Source organism: Gallinula chloropus (genome assembly GCF_964237585.1).
Source record: "Gallinula chloropus genome assembly, chromosome: 1".
NCBI classification, from domain to species: Eukaryota; Metazoa; Chordata; class Aves; order Gruiformes; family Rallidae; genus Gallinula; species Gallinula chloropus.
Genome location: NC_140085.1, coordinates 208,237,658 through 208,254,293, shown reverse-complemented (window position 1 = coordinate 208,254,293; position 16,636 = coordinate 208,237,658).

The window sequence follows — 16,636 nt, the reverse complement described above, 5'->3', positions numbered from 1 at the left end:
TGGAGATCAGGAGAACTTCTGGGGGTTGTACATGGTCTGGTCTTTGTTGGACAGTGAAAATAAACACAGAGCTAGAGAACATCAGGATAGAGGAAATAAAGAATAGAATCATAGAATCATAGAACGGTCTGGGTTGGAAGGGACCCCAAGGATCATAGAGCTCCAACCCCCCTGCCACAGGCTGGGACACCAACCTCCAGGCCTGGATCTACACATGGCTGCCCAGGGCCCCATCCAACCTGGCCTTGAACACCTCCAGGGACGGGGAATCTACTACTTCTCTGGGCACCCTGTTCCAGCACCTCACCACTCTTTCTGTAAAAAACTTCCCCCTAATATCTAATCTAAACCTTCCCTCCTTTAGCTTTAGTCCATTCCCCCTTGTCCTGCCATTATCTGCTCTTTTAAAAAGTTGAATCCCCTCCTGCTTATAAGCTCCCTTCAGGTACTGGAAGGCTGCAATGAGGTCCCCCTGCAGCCTTCTCTTCTCCAGGCTGAACAAGCCCAGAAACACCCAGAAATGAAAACAGTATCCAGTACAGCTTTCTCCCTTTGCATGGCCTGAAGAGGCAAAACTTTGGTATACTCAAGAAAAACAGGCACAAAATCATCCCTGACAGATCCTGTGGCCTGAAAGGAATGACTCTGCTCACAGGAGCGGTAAGATCATGATCTCCTCTCACTGAACCCTCACAGCTCCTCATGACTTAACACCAGTTCAATTGTGCGATGAAACTCCTTGCAAAGATACCAGCCAAGACCCATGGAGGCATGTGTCACTCCTCCCCTAATTAATTCAGGCAGAAGGAACCTGATCAAAGAAGTGCTGACATTCAATCAAAAGTCAGACAATATGCCCATGAGTAATAAGCACCATCACATTGTCAGGATGTGCCAAGACTTCCACTGAAGTACATGCTGGAAAAGTGGAAGGAAGGCCAGAAAGGCAATTGCACAACATACGTGACAGAGGCTCAACAAAAATAAATAGCTCCCTTTAAATAGCCAGAAAATAGCCCTCCCTGATTCCCCTGTGCAATGCAGAGGGGACAGACAAAACACCATTTTGCACTAAGGCTGTGTTTCACCTCGTACAGTAGCCAGATTCAGGAGTCTCTAGGTGCCACACAGTTATGCATAAGCTGCATGGCAAAACCTTTGTACAGGACAAATGAAACTAACTCAGTATGTGAATTAATCAAACCAGAGGTCTAAAGGACCAGAAGAAGGTCAGCAGAAAACTGACCCATTTGGAAAACAAGTCCACAAAAGCCAAGTCATCTTTTAGGTCTGCCAGTCCAAGACAGTGGAAAACTGCCTTGCAGCACTGGGGTGGAGCAGAGACAGCACTCCAGGTCTTCAGCATCCCGAACCTGTCTTGCTTTTTAGGTAACAAGATCAAAAAACTTCAGTGACACAAGGACTGCAAAACTGTCTCCCTAATACTTTCCCCAGAAACATGTAGCATCCAGCATGAGACATGAAAATAAAGCTTATGGCAAAGTTAACCAGGGACTCTTTCCCTCAAGATAAGGTGTCTGAGGAAAAAAAATCAATCCCTAAGCATGTCCATCCCTGCTTAAATCTGTTCATCACCAGTGCTAAATGATGTATGTGGCATGTATCACCAATAAAATTCTCAAATATTTATTTCTTTCTCCAAAAGCTGTAGTTTCCTCAAGCAAAAGCATAACTATCTCCTATAAATGCCAGTCTCCACTAATTTAATGACTCTAGCCATTGCTTTCAGTAGTCTAATTTTGCTCATCACTCAGACACCTCTAATGACATGACAATACATAGTGTGACAATACAGTAGAAAAAATTCTAAAAATCATACCATTACCTTTCTACTATAATTTCATTTCTCATAAAAATGATTGAAAACACCTTTCAGAATTGCACTTCCTGGAGACCAGCTCCTGTAGACTTTTGAAGTGCTGATGTTATCTCCCTATAAAATACTCTCCCATGCAGAGATTTCTGGTCATGATCATATCAATCAAACAGAAGATGTCACAATTAAGTAAGATGTATAGAAACTGACAATTTCTTAATAAACATTAGTATAATGTATCCAGGGGTGTGACAGTCTCCAGTTTGGCGTCTTTAAAATGAAGGGTCTGGTTTGGATAGTAGGTGCATGGACCTGACAAAGAAATGTCCAGTTTCTGTGGGCTGAGAGCAGGGCAAGCTCAGGAGAGATGACCAGGATGGGGGAGGTCAGTCCCTGCCTAGAACCTCTTTGAATAACGTGGACTCCTGTGAGTGGAAAGGCCATGCTAAAGGCCAGATATGAGCTTGCTTGCTGCCAAGATACCTGGAATACCACCCCCATACCCATGCACACCACTATAACCTTTCTCTTATAATAAAGCTGGTGCTCCTGGTTTTGTCTAAAGAGTTGGAAGCACAACTGAGGCAGAATTTGGTGTCACAATGATAAGAATAAAGAGAAAAGAAGCTATAAGAGCAGATACACAAGACAAGGAGCCTGGTAGGGAATGCCTGTGAGTTTCTGCCTCCTCATAAGACAAGGAAAGCATAGGTTCCTAATAGCTTCTTTTTATAAAGTGCATTCAGGTAAGGTTGTTGGGTCTTTTTTTATCAGTGAAAATCCTTATTATAAGCTCTTCCATCTCTTTATCTGGCAAAATAATCAAGAAAAGGTTGTGCTTTCAGTACCTGCAGATCTAAGTACAAGTCTTTGTAGCTTTATACAGTCCTGTATTATTTTACCACCAGCTACATTGTGTAGCACACACAATATATTACTTTCCACAGGTCCAGTGAAACATAGCTCTCTTCAAATTTTCAAGCTGATTGTAACAGCTAAGGTAATCCCTACAATGCCAAAGTAATTTTGATATGTCATGGACATAAAAGCTCAGCATTTTCAAATATTCAACTATTCTGAAGTTTGAGAAAAAATGTTCTATTGAAGACAATATTCATCTTGTCAACACAATCTAACAGGAGCTGTGGACACTCAGCAAGTCTGAAAATTAAGAATCTAAAGTTAAAGGAGTCTTTTCACAATTGTGCAAGTATATTTTATATATAAAACCAGCTGGACGGCCTGGCCCAGAGAGTTGTGGTGAATGGAGCTAAATCCAGCTGGTAGCAGGTCACAAATGGTGTTCCCTGGGGCTTGGTGCTGGGGACAGGCCAGTTTAACAACTTCATTAATGATCTGGACTAGGGGATTGAGTGCACTCTCACTAAGTTTGCAGACAACACCAAATTGTGGGGGAGCATCGATTTGCTGGAAGGCAGGAAGGCTCTGCAGAGGGACCTGGATGGGCTGGATCGATGGGCAGAGGCCCACTTTATGGGGTTCAGTAAGGCCAAGTGCCAGGTCCTACACTTTGGTCACATTAACCCCAGGCAACGCTACAGGCTTGAGACAGAGTGGCTGGAGAGCTCCCTGGAGGACAAGGACTTGGGAGTGTTAGTGGACAGCCTCATGAACATGAGTCAGCAGTGTGCCCAGGAGACCGAGAAGGCCAATGGCATCCTGGCCTGTATCAGGAATAGTGGGACCAGCACGAGTAGGGAAGAGATTGTTCCATCATACCCAGCTCTGGTGAGGCTGCACCTTGAGTACTGTGTTCATTTGTGGGGCCCTCACTACAGAAAGGATGTTGAGGTCCTGGAACATGTCCAGAGGAGGACAATGAAGCTGGTGAAGGGTCTTGAGCACAACGTCAATGAGGAGCGGCTGAGGGAACCAGGGTCTCAGTCTTGAGAACAGGAGGCTGAGGGGAGACCTTAGCGCTCTCTACAACTACCTGAAAGGCGGCTGCAGAGATGTTGGGGTTGATCTCTTCTCTCTAGTCACAAGTGATAGGACGAGAGGGAATGGCTTGAAATTTCACCAGGGGAGATTTAGGTTAGGTATCAGGAAGAATTTCTTTACTGAAAGGGTTGTCAAGCATTAGAACAGGCTGCCCAGGGAGGTGGTGGAATCACCATCCCTGGAGGTATTTAAAAGGCATATATATTAAGTCCTTAAGGACATGATCTACAGGTGGACTAGTCAGGGTTAGGCTGTGGTTGGACTCGATGATCTAAAGGGTCTCTTCCAACACAGGTGATTCTATGAATCTATATCCAGGCATTTCAGCAAATAAGTAAGTAAAAAGAAAATGTGTTTTTTACCAACTAATCAAATGTGAAGTGCTTATGTTTTAAAAACATTAATTATCTGATGGAAAAAAAGAGTATTTAGAGGTATTCATTCATGCAATTGAAAAATCAAAATATTTGGAGGAGTATTCCTCTCACTTAACTCTGGAAAATTCCAGTTGTGTATCTAAAGCCGAGTAAATCACTCTAGGCTCCTGTGAAGCCAGCAGTAAGAAAGTAATTATTTCTGAGGAGATACTATTTTTGTTCTTTGTTGTTACTCTTAGTTTCTGTCTATTTTGTATTTGTTTATTTCTTAGTTTCTACCCTATTTTGAAAGTACTTGGTCCTCTGGAACAGCATAGCTTAACAGCTTTAGACTGCACTGACATTGTAAAGAAGGAGAGGAGATTGACTTCTCTGATAAGGCTCAAAGAGAATAGCTGAGATGAGAAGGCACATATAGAGATCTTCTAACCCAACCCCTTCTTGAAGCAGGGCCATGTAGAGGAATTTGCTCTAATAAATCTATGAACCTTTTGGGACACTGGTGCATGGAGGCATCAGGCAGGATGATCATGGCCTTACTAGCAAAATTGTGCTTCACACACAACAAGAGAACAGCAGTGGTGAAGTTACAAGGAAGTTCCTTTGACCAGAAACACAAATATTCAAAAACAATGAAAAAACCTGTTTAAAAAAAATAAAATAAAAAGGGGTGGGTGGGGAGGGGACAGGAAAGGACACAAAAAAGTCATGTAATGGCTTGGTAGGAAAATCTTTTCACACTTCAGCCCACTGAAACTAGACTGAAGCTCCACCCTGTGTAATGTCTGTGTTTTAACTGTTGATAATTGAAATGGAGCACACCAGCCTTTACTTATCCTGCCTAATGAATGTTATCGTGTGGAAAAGGTAAATCAATAACAGCTGAGATCAAACATACCAATCTCCTTTTAGTCTACAATGCTGTCATTTATATAAATCTTTACAACTTGACTGCCCTTCTCATTTAAGTGCAGTGAGTGAAACATTACTCAGTACAAAAGACCTCTCACAAATTCTCCATGCTGTTTGAAAGGGTAGCCCAAATGAATTGCTGGAATGACCATTGAAAGGGCTACTCGTTAGCTATGACTGTCCTTGGGAATTAGCCAGACGTGAGGTAACAAGACCACAAAGTGCTGTTGGTATTGGCAGCAAAGCCAAGGTTCATCATAGTACCTCTTGTCTAGACTAGGGATGTAAAAGGAAATAGAAAACAATTCTTCGACTATATGTACTTCATGTTCCATCCCCTTTTTCTATAGAAAAATGTAAGACATTTGGAATTTTTCATTTTTATTTGGGAAAGACAAATTTGGAAACCAGAGTGACTCATGCTGGAAAGTGTCTGACTGGCATGTGATAGCTGGCTAGCTCCAGAAAGTTAAGGCCGTAGGAAGAGTTTGAGGAAGGCATGTGCATTCAGATTTTAATGTGATTTAACCCTTAGTGCCCTCATCATTCATTTTTCTTTATTCACAGTGTAGATGACAGGGTGGTCCCTTACATAGGCAATCTATCCATTACAAGCAAGACCATGTATACCAAGAGGTCCACATACCCTGGGAATAGGAGTTTCAGTTTTAGGAATGTATTGTGGTGGCTGAAGTAACTCGGTGCCTACTTTCTTTTGGGAATAGTAGGCACTGCATTAGTTCAGCCACCACATCTATGCTCTCAGCCCTCAGCATTTACCCATTGTCACATTTCCTAGTAATAAATCAAGGGAAAATTCACCATTTACACCTTAGGATCTTTCTAGAGTCCCTTCCAATGAAGGCAAGGGGGCATCACAGTGCTCCCTGCTCGACTACCATCTGCATATTGAAAAAAATTCTGTTTCCAAAAGCGTGTCTTGTTCTGCAGTTTCAGTTCCAGTGTGTGCTGCACGTGTCCTTCATTGTGCTGAGAAGCGCAGAAGCTGATCTTTCCTATCTATTTATCGTTCCAAATAAAAACTGATGTTCTTGCAGACAGGCATGATTTTAGCAGCAAGACTGATGAGACTCACAGCACTTTCCTCTAAACCCACTTACCATTGTGTGCATGCTGCAGATCGTATGACACTGTAATGCAAACCCCTAAAAATACTTTCCCCCACCATCATTCTCACGTTCCCATACCTCAGTCCCAGTGCTACCATTCAGGCACAGAGACTAAGAGCTTTATATGCCAGACATTTGCAATACTGGAGTCATACCAAAGCAGGCCTTCATGCTTTTCATGCTGCTTTCTGCCTGTTCTTGGGCCTTCCTGCTTTTCTGATCTTTGATTGTCACCTCCCGTCAGAAGTCACATCCTCATGCCCCACCCATGCCAGGCCCTCAAAGTTGTGTCAAAGCTTTATATTTACAGACCTATGGATCAGACACAGAGACTTCAAGGAGTACCAGACACCAAGCATTTCTTACGAAACAACTGCATAGATGTGAGCAAAATGGACATCTGTACCCCCTCCCTACCTCCTTCTCACTCTTGTCTGAGCTGATGTGAAGTTTCTTATGGATTCAAGGGCCCTTACATTCCCTGCTCACCTTCCTCTGTCCACTTGTCTTCTAAACAACTGTCCAACCATAAATCTTCTTCTCAACTCAGTGCCTTTCTATGTCCTTGTTCAAACTTTTCTTTATGTGATCTGTGAAAGACTCTCTCTTTGATGGCTTCCAAACCTCCTTGTCATGTAAGCGATGATCTCATGAGGTGAGTCTACAAGACTCTCCATCACTGAATTACTCTCCCTCAGATTCAAATTTGTATTGAAACACCCATTGAAAGATTGAACCATTAGAGATTGTCCATAAGAGAATGCACACATGAAGTCTGATGTTCAACAAGGTTTTGCAACAACTCCTATGTGAAGCAGAACTGAGAAATCATCCAAATCATGATAAAAAACCTTGAAAAGCTAGAGCTGAAAAGCTTATGTGGCTGGTTGTGAAAAGGAATGGCTCAATAGACAGGGAAAATGTTTGGTAGTGACAAGACAAGGGCTGGAATACAGGCAAGAACAGAGACAGAAGAACAATCAGTGTAGCTTCAGCAGTGAAATCCTAGTTTGGCTCCCAACTTGCATGTTAACAACTGTGGTGCCAGACATTTTTATGCTTCACAATTGCTTGGTTTTCACTTAGGGATTTGCACATGATTGAATCTATTGAGAGACTGTGCCTTGGTCTTATATTTCTAAGATATATTTCATTCCTTTTACATACACATTACTCATCCTGCTCACAGACTGGTACTGTGTTTGATATGCAATCTGTATTTAGGAAGCATTTCTTTTGGTTCACTAAAGTAAGAAATGCAATCCCCATCTGGTGTCCTGATCATCCATACATGGAAAGTTCATCCATCTTTTAATCTGCTCTGAAACTAGTCTTTGGAGTGTTCAGGACATTTTTTTCTCCTGCGTGTCCCATTTCTGATTCTTTCTGGACCAGAGCCAGAAGTTTTACAGGGAAAGCATCTCTACATGAGAATAAAAGCCCATTTTAAAAGGTTGAAATACTGTGGGTCAGGTATATGATCTAAAGCAAAAAAACTCTCTCCAGCAGCCTTATCGTTATTTACACTCGGTCACATGTCAAGACCATAAGTCAGATCTGCATAACTAACTTTCATTCTCTGTATTAGCTACAGAAATGACAGTAAAATAGCTCACTCATCCAGGATTATTCACTGTATGTTGCTAGGCCAGCTGAAGAAAAAAAAAGAGTTGAAAAGCTCTTGCAGAGCTGAGAAAAGGGCAAAGCAATTATTTTTGCGTAATTTATTCCTTTACAGAAAGCTACAGTTTGGGATTGACCAACAGATTTTCCAAATTTGCACTGAATCTAGAAAGTCGTTAGCCTTAAGAAAAGGTGTAAAAACATATCCTCATTGTAAGTGTGATGATTCTTCTTCCATTTAACTTGTATTGATTTAAATAAAGTTTTTAAAGAAAAAGACAATTGCATTTGGCACCAAGTTTTAGTCCACTGAGAAAAAAGGGGGGGTTTATTGTGATAATAAAAGAAGATGATTTTTTTAAAATAAAATTGCATTCCTGCTTATTCTGCTATTTGTCTATTGGCTGAAAATGCACCACTTCTTATGGTGCCCAAAGAGCTTTGAGATGAAGATGTAGTTACCATCCTGATGGCTATACCCACTGAACTATTGATTCTTCTTTCTTCTAAAAAATGGAACAAAGGAGCTTCCTTCCATCTTTGTCTGGTCTTCTGACCAGCATATTTGAAGAAAGTAATGAAAAATATATTTAAATTTTAATACTTGTAACAGTAATGTCTGATACAATGTTTTAAAAAGAATGTAAAATTCTATGTCTGAACATAGTTTTCTGCTATTTTGTAATGTTTTCTGTTCACTTGACCTAAACAGGTTATCACTTGGATTGCAGCAAGCGTATTGCTCACATCCTGAACCCTGTTGTGTTAAGCACAGGGTTAAAGGGCAAGTTTTTCTTTAAGAATCTGTAGTTGCAACTATTTATCAATTTGCTATCACAAATAGTGAGCTGGATTTCAGTGAAAGCAAGGTACACTAAACACATAAATACCTGCAGAATTTAAATCACAGAATCAGAGAACATTAGGAGTTGGAAGGGACCTCAAAAGACCATCTAGTCCAAACCCCCTGCCAGAGCAGGATCACCTAGACTAAATCACACCAGGAACACATCCAGGTGGGTTTTGAATGTCTCCAGAAAAAGAGACTCCACAACCTCTCTGGGCAGCCTGTTTCAGTGCTCCGTCACCCTCACAGGGAAAAAGTTCCTCCTTACATTCACATGGAACTTCCTATGCTCCAGCTTGCACCCATTGCTCCTTCTCCTATCACTGGCCATCACTGAGAAGAGCCTGGCTCCATCCTCCTGACTCTCACCCTTAATATATTCATAAACATTAATAAGGTCACCCCTCAGTCTCTCAGGCCCTGTGCTGGACACTTTCAAGAAGTTCTTTGTCCTTCTTAACGGGAAACAAATTGTTGAGTACAAAAATATTTAATATTTAAGAATAAGACAACCTTGTTTTGCAGTGATCAGCTAACTCCTGTAAGAGTGCTGGGCTGTGCTTTTCTTTACCATGTATTATTTTAGCTAGCTAAGACAGTGTAATCATAAGAGCTCTCTCCAATTGAAACACTTTTTATATCACCAGAGGAGACGTACACTGTATCTTGTATAAATGACACTATTATCACTGTAATTATTACAGGCAGGTTTTGCAAGGTGATATACATAAAAATGAGCTTAATATAGCTCTTTGCTTGGTAGAAGCCTATTTTCAAAGTCTTTTTTTCTTACTGAGTTCCACAAGTGGCTTTTGCATTCTAAATCTGCATTAACCAACCTGTGTAACACTGCAGTCACAGAATCACATACCACAAAATAATTTAGGTTGGAAGAGACATTCAGAGATCATCTAATGCAGCTCCTTTCTCCAAGTAGGGTCAAGTAGATCAGATTGTTTAGGGTGTCTCAAATTGAGCCCTGAATATTTTCAAAGATAAAGGGTTCATATCCTCTCTGGGCAACCAGTAGGATCACCCTCATGGTGACATTCTTTTCCCAGTGACCAGAATTTCACAGAATCACAGAATCATGTCTGTTGTGTCTTGTCCTCTCACTGTGCTTCTCTGTACACCACTGTGCCCAGCTACATGTCTAAATGAAGCAATTGAAGACAGCAGTGAGGTCTCCATTTTGCTTTCTCTTTTGAAGGCTGAAAAAGTCCTTTTCACTCAGCCACAACCCCTACATCCTTTCTCTAGCCCCCTCCCATCTTGGTGACATCTGATGGGACTCATTCATTTGCTGGAGAAATCATACACATCCCAGACCAGAAGGGGTCTCAAAAAGTGCCAAATAGAGCAGAAGAGTGACTTTCCTCAGTGTGCCAGCTACAGTCTTACTTAAGCTGTCCATGATCTCATTGGCCTTTGTGCCCTATACTGCAAGGGCACATTGCTGGCTCATGTTCCATTTATTGTCCATCAGGACACTCAGCTCCTTTTCTGCAAATCTAGCCAGTTGGTCCCCAGTCTGAACTGTTGCATGGGTTTATTCCCTTCCGGATGCAATGCTTATCATTTTCTTTTAACTTGTAAGGTTCTTGTCAGTTCATTTTCCAACCTCTGAACAGCAGCCAAACTCTCCAGTTTATCTACACATTATAGATGTCAAAGATGACATTGGACAAAATTAATTATACCTATATATACATATACTTTTTTTTACAGTATATATTGTTTAACGTACTTGCCCTGATCAATTACCAGCAGAATTTCACTCTTCCTCCTTCACCTACCTTCTTTGCAAAAGAGATCAGGCTTTAGGTTGTCAGAAGGAAGCTCCAAATGCTCTAGTTCTTCACATTGTACTTCCACAGCTGCAGATGGTCTATAAAGTAATAAATGCACCATGAAAATCTACTCTTCAGGAGAGGATGCATCATATACTGCATCTTTTAAAGAATGCATTTCTTCTTCAAAATAGGAAGGACTTGATGACCCATCTTTGGCATTACAATTTTCAGATTGCCAGTGGACATCCGAGGACCCTTTTCTTTCTGTGAGGCATACAGGTGATCCTTCAGTCGGGCCAAATGTTTCATCTTACTACATATCCACACTGTACATTGCTAGCACCATGTTCTGCAGTAATAAAATACATTTCTATTAACTTTTGAATCCTCTGTGAAAGGCCTGACTACCTGTCCTCATCACTGTGGTTTGTGCTGCATGGCCACTTAACTATAGGCAGTCAGACTGAGCTCTGCTCTGCTCTGTTTCCAATAGTTTTAGTGTCTCTGATGTTCTAGCTCCAAATCATGCCTGGTTGTCAGCATGGGGCACTAAGGCCAGAGCCGTTGAGATGAGAAGTCTTGTTCACTTACCTTCGAGTCCAAATAAAACATCTTCCTGAGACATGTGTGCTAACAAAAACTGGTCACAGCAATTTCTCCAGGAATGCAAACAAAAGGGGTAAAAGTGTGACAGGACTGAATTGTGACTTAGGTTTCACAGAACTGGCAGGAAGTTGGCTGCATTTTAGTATTTACTTACACAATTGCTCTGCTTGCTGTAGACACTCGAGGTCTAAGAGTGAATGAGCTTTTATGTTTGTTGTCTCACTCTCTGAATTATAGCTGGGTCAGTAATGCTGTGTTGACTGTGACAGGTTAGGTAGAGATCAAAATGTCATTTGTAGCCACAGCCAGGAAATCTGTCCCGAGGATTAGAGTTTAGTTCAAGAGGCCACTGAATTTCTCCACTCTTTGTTTTCATTCCTGTGCAGCAGATTAACTTGAAAAGTGACGGTGATACTTTGATGAGAATAATTGTTTATTGTTATTAATTCATTTATGCATCATTTATGTGTCGTACCCCGAGACAACAGAATTTAAACAAACAAGTGATGTCAGTGTGTGTAGCAGAGAAAAAATAGTCTATGAGAACATACCCTTTCTTGCATATAATGACATGTTTTTTGCTGCAGAAAGTCCCTAAGGCTGATTTCTTACTTGCAGTTTCAAAACATCATCATTAGTAAGACACTGGGGAATAGAAATGTTCCATGAATCCATTTATGTTTTTATTGAAACCTCCGTGTCTTTTGTGTGAAGAACAACAGTCACTGAGAGTATTTCCCTCACAGCTTTTAATGTGGGCCAGAAGACCATTTCAGGTAATATGCATAACATACTCTGCTAATCTGTGTTGGCTTACTCGCTACCACAAAGGAAGGAGCCAAACATAAAATCCATTCTTATCCTCATGACTGGTCATATGTTATTTTTACTACTATAGGGCTTCTTGTTTACATTTTACTTTTGTTGCCTTCATAGGTATTTTGAGCTTTTGCTGAATTAGAAGGTACATATTTACTAAATAGTTTATCAGTGAGGCAGGAAGAGAATTTGGCAAGGTTCTTTTCCCCCCTCAGGCTTATAAACTCTAGATTTTTTTTTTTTTTTTGCCCCACCTATTTGGCACATATTTCCTTTTCTTTCTTTTTTTATCTTTTTGTTTTTTTCTGAACAGCAGGAATAACAAGATTAAACCTGAAAAACACAAAAAAATCCCCCACAAACCAAGGGAAATGTAGTGGCTTTCTTTTTTCCCCTAATCCTTTAATGGGGGCCCAGTCCTAGCCCCGTGAGTCTTTTTACACTGTTCAGTTAGTTCTGGATTGGGCCCATACATAGGATTGCTTCTGCTCCTCGGCATGTTTCACCTGACAGCCAGGACTGCACAAGAATGCATGAGAGAACCCTCTGTCCTTGGCATAAACTGGCTGGGGTGTTAATCATTTCTCACTGACTGACATTTTTTTATGCCTTCTGACTTTCCAGGTCATCTGTTTTTCTCTTCCTGGTGCTCTAAGACACACCACGTTCTGGTTGCTTCAGGGAGTCCAACCGCTCTCAGCAGCTTTTCTTGTCTAGCAGCCTCCCAGTAGCCGGTACCTCCCTGGTAAACAGGGCTCTGACAGATTTTGACTGGCTCCAGTTTGTGCAGCTGCACTGCACTGGGAGAAGCAAAGAATATATTTCATTTAAAAGTGAAAGAAAGGTTAGTTCGGTAACGTGATCTGTTGCAAAACCACTCTCTCCTCTGAGGGCAGTCAGGTAAAATCCATTACACAAAGAATTTCAAAGATTCTTTTTTCTAGACTTGTCAGGAACAATGCAGCCCATTGTTTACGTTTTAATTAACTTCTGTTCCACTGATTTTTAAATAAGATTAATTAATGCTTTCAGCTGAATTACTGCGAGCTGAAGCTATTCAAAACCTACTTGAGAACTTCAAAGACTAGCAGGCCTTGTTTATGTAGAGGAAGTCAAATTAGCGATACCTTTGTAGTAATTTAGTAGCTCATGGACATTGCAGTGATGAGAAATACTTCTTGGGCAATCTTTCCTCGGAAGCCTCTGGTCTTAAAGGGATTTTCTTCTTTACCTTTGTAGCATGTACCGCTGTCCCAGCTAACAAGAAAACAAAGGGCATTACCTGTGCAATAGAGTAAAAGATAGAAGTGTCCCTCTGTTTGTGCCAAAAACAAAGAGCACACCTGGCCTTGAAATAACTTCGGTGAAAATAAAAGCAGAGAAGACATGTTGAGTACCACTGCCTTGTGCTTACTACACTCTCATCTGTGTTTTCACTGTCAAAATTTAACCCTGATCAGGAATCTTATTGCTTTTACACTGTTTTTCAAATACAGTTTTCAATACAAATGCTAACAAGTGTGCAACCAAAGTATGTAGAGTTGGGGCACATGGGGTAACTGTGCTTCTCTGAGAACAATGTTGCGCACCTAAAAGGATGTGTATTTGTAGGAAATATATGTATGTATAAAATATTTCTGCATTCATGAATCCCTGATACGAATCAGTATGGTTTCTTGATGGCATACATGTAGAGCCCTGGATCTTTGGCTAGGACTACAAAGTCTATTACACAACATAGGAAACATGTGAAAAGGGAGTTTCAAGCCAAATTTGCAATGTGCCACTCCCAAACTAGTGACGTGCTGATCGGATCTTCCAACATAAATTGTTTGCTTTAAATTATCCTACTTGTCAGTAGCACAAAACTGCTGTGACAGCAGCTAGGAATTGTCAGGAAGAAAGGAAGTTCCCAGCTGTGCCATCTTTTTTTTTCTAGCCACAGTACCTACTTGTACATTATCTTTTTATTTGGCTTCTTCACTATCTTCTCCTGATCCTCAGACCTTTCCTGTCTTTTTCAAATTTCATTCTTATTTTTGGCACACGTTTTTCTTACCTGAATCTCTGACTGTCCATGTAATAAAATAAGCAATCAAGGACTGATTGACCTTTGCACCATTGTTCAGAGAGCTCCCAGAGAAACACCCACTTGCCCAGCTTGGCAAGGTCTTGACAATTCTCATACATTCATAGGCAAATCTGAACAATATTTTGGCATCAATTCCCACCGAGTTCATGCAGGTAGTTACTAGACTGAACACTGAGGACATAAGAAATTCTTCCCAATGCTGACAGAAGTTGCAGTCTTATGTCTATTCTACCCAGAAAACAATCTACTGAAATTTAGCAATGCTGCAAAAAGTTTATTTTTGAGATGCTAATATAAACAACCACCAGGTTTAACAAGAAACAATCATCTGCTGACCTCAAAAACTAATGCCTTAAACACTTACACTCTTCTCTTTCACAAACAAAAAGCATCCCAATGATTCACTGATGCCTTTCAACAATTGTCATGGTTTAGCCCCAGCAGGCAGCTGAGCACCACACAGCTGCTCGGCTGCTCACTTACTCCTTCCCCTCCATCCTGGTGGGATGAGGAGAAGAATGGGAAATAAAAGGTAAAACTTATGGGTTGGGATAAGGACAGTTTGCTGGGAAAGGAAAATAAAACCAGAAATACTTAGAAAAGAATAGACAAAATGTATGAAGCGATTTGGTCACGTCCCAAAACCCAAGATCACGTTCAAAAACCCAAGCCTGTCCTCAAGAAGTGTCTCCTGCTCCCTGGCCAGCCACCTTTATATACTGATCATGGAATGCTCCTTCAGTTTGTTTGGGTTAGCCGTGCTAGCTGTGGCCCCTCCTAGTTTCTTGTGAAAACTGGCTCTATCCCAGCCAAAAACCAGCACAGCAAAGAAGTAAAAAGCTAGAAAGAATTGCCTGTGGACCATTCTGAACCTGTCTCTCAGTGGCATGAGGAAAAAAGAAAACCTTTCACTTAACTGTCATCACATAACAAAACCATCCCAATGAACCAACATCTCTTGTTACCACGTTATAAATTTCAGTCCTTGTCACTCGTTGGCCTGGCTTGCAAAGAATGAGTGAATAACAGAGAATGTCCCAAATCATCATCATAATAAAAAGAAGGCTAAGCAATCCCAGATCACTTCATCCAGCAAGTTACTCTGGAGCTTAACATCTAATATCTTGATCACTGATGGCCAAAAAGCCTTAGAAAATACTGAAGTCACTGTGCCAAGCAGAGTAACATGTGCTTTTGTTCATGAATAAACAGGAAAGACCATGTTTGCTTACTACTTGGAGATATTACAGCCACAAAATATCTCTGTGGTCATCTACTCGGATATGTTCCCTAAGAGATGCCATATGTCTTCCCATTTTTATGACTAATTTCTTTTCTAATAGTTGTCCTGGAGTTAGACTCTATTGCTTAGAAGGGGCCATTCCATGAGTACCAGAATGGATGAAGCAGGTTTCATGTGACTCCGAGCTTTCTGGCTGATTGATTAGTTAGGTATCTTAAACACATTTGAATTCTCATTAGTTTCTCTCTTAATAATGCAATCTATTTGGAGTCATAATCATAGTAGGAATTAGGTGTTAGAAACCAAAACTAAGTACATTCACTACAGACCTACTATTCACAGTTTTAGCAGTGAGAGAAATCAACAACCATGTGGACTCTTTGGGGTGGGGTTAGAAATATACAAACACACTGTCATGTCATGGCAGATCTCTTTCAGGTTGTCTTCTTTTCATATGATTTATAGAAATCACTGTTGTCTGATAATGCTGCCTTCCTGTCAGATGGATGGAAATTAGCCAATAGATTCAAAATTGTGCAGGAGACACTCCAGAAAACAAACATAATTAGAATGATCACATAAATATAATTTCTACATCAAATCAAGCATAGATAGTTCTAGCCTTGATTTAAAACAATGTTTCTTGAACTGGATAATTTATCACAATGCCAGTTAAACTCCTCTAAACGTTAATTTATCTCACTGCTAAAGATATGAACATAAAGACTAAACTGAATTTGGTTTGCTTCGCCTTTTGCCACCTGATTCATACTGTGTGACCTCTGAATTTTTATCATCAGATCTGTTTTTCACAATTTAGACACGTAAAACACTGTGAGCCAGCCATTGTGATGGGTTATATCCAGTAGGCTGAATAGGCTGCACTTCTTGAACTGTTCTATAATCCTCTAATCTTTCTTGTGGCTTTTGCCTCTCCAATTTTTCAACATGCTTCTTTAAGACTAGACACCAGAACTGAGCTCTACATCCCAACATTAGTCACATCAAAGCCAGCTGTAGAAACAAAAAGTTGTCTCCTCCTATTTTTCTGATGATACACACATTAGTACACAGCTGGTTTGGAGATGGTTTCAGTTACTTAGATGACCATGACCCTCGAATCTTTTAGAAGCCTTTCTTTACAAAATACAGTTGTTTCTCTTCTGGAAGGGCTGTTATTTCATGGTTTTAGATATATAACATTACAGCTGGTCATGTTAAAGGCCATATTATTTGCTTATGCTTGATTTACTAAGTGATACAGATAAGCCTGAATCAGGGCAGGATCTATCTCACCTACCTTCAGCCACCCCAAACTCAGGCCTGTCATTTATGCTAACCACTTAGGTTCCTTTTTGAGCTGTTAGAAAGTCATAGCTACTTCCAGAGGACACT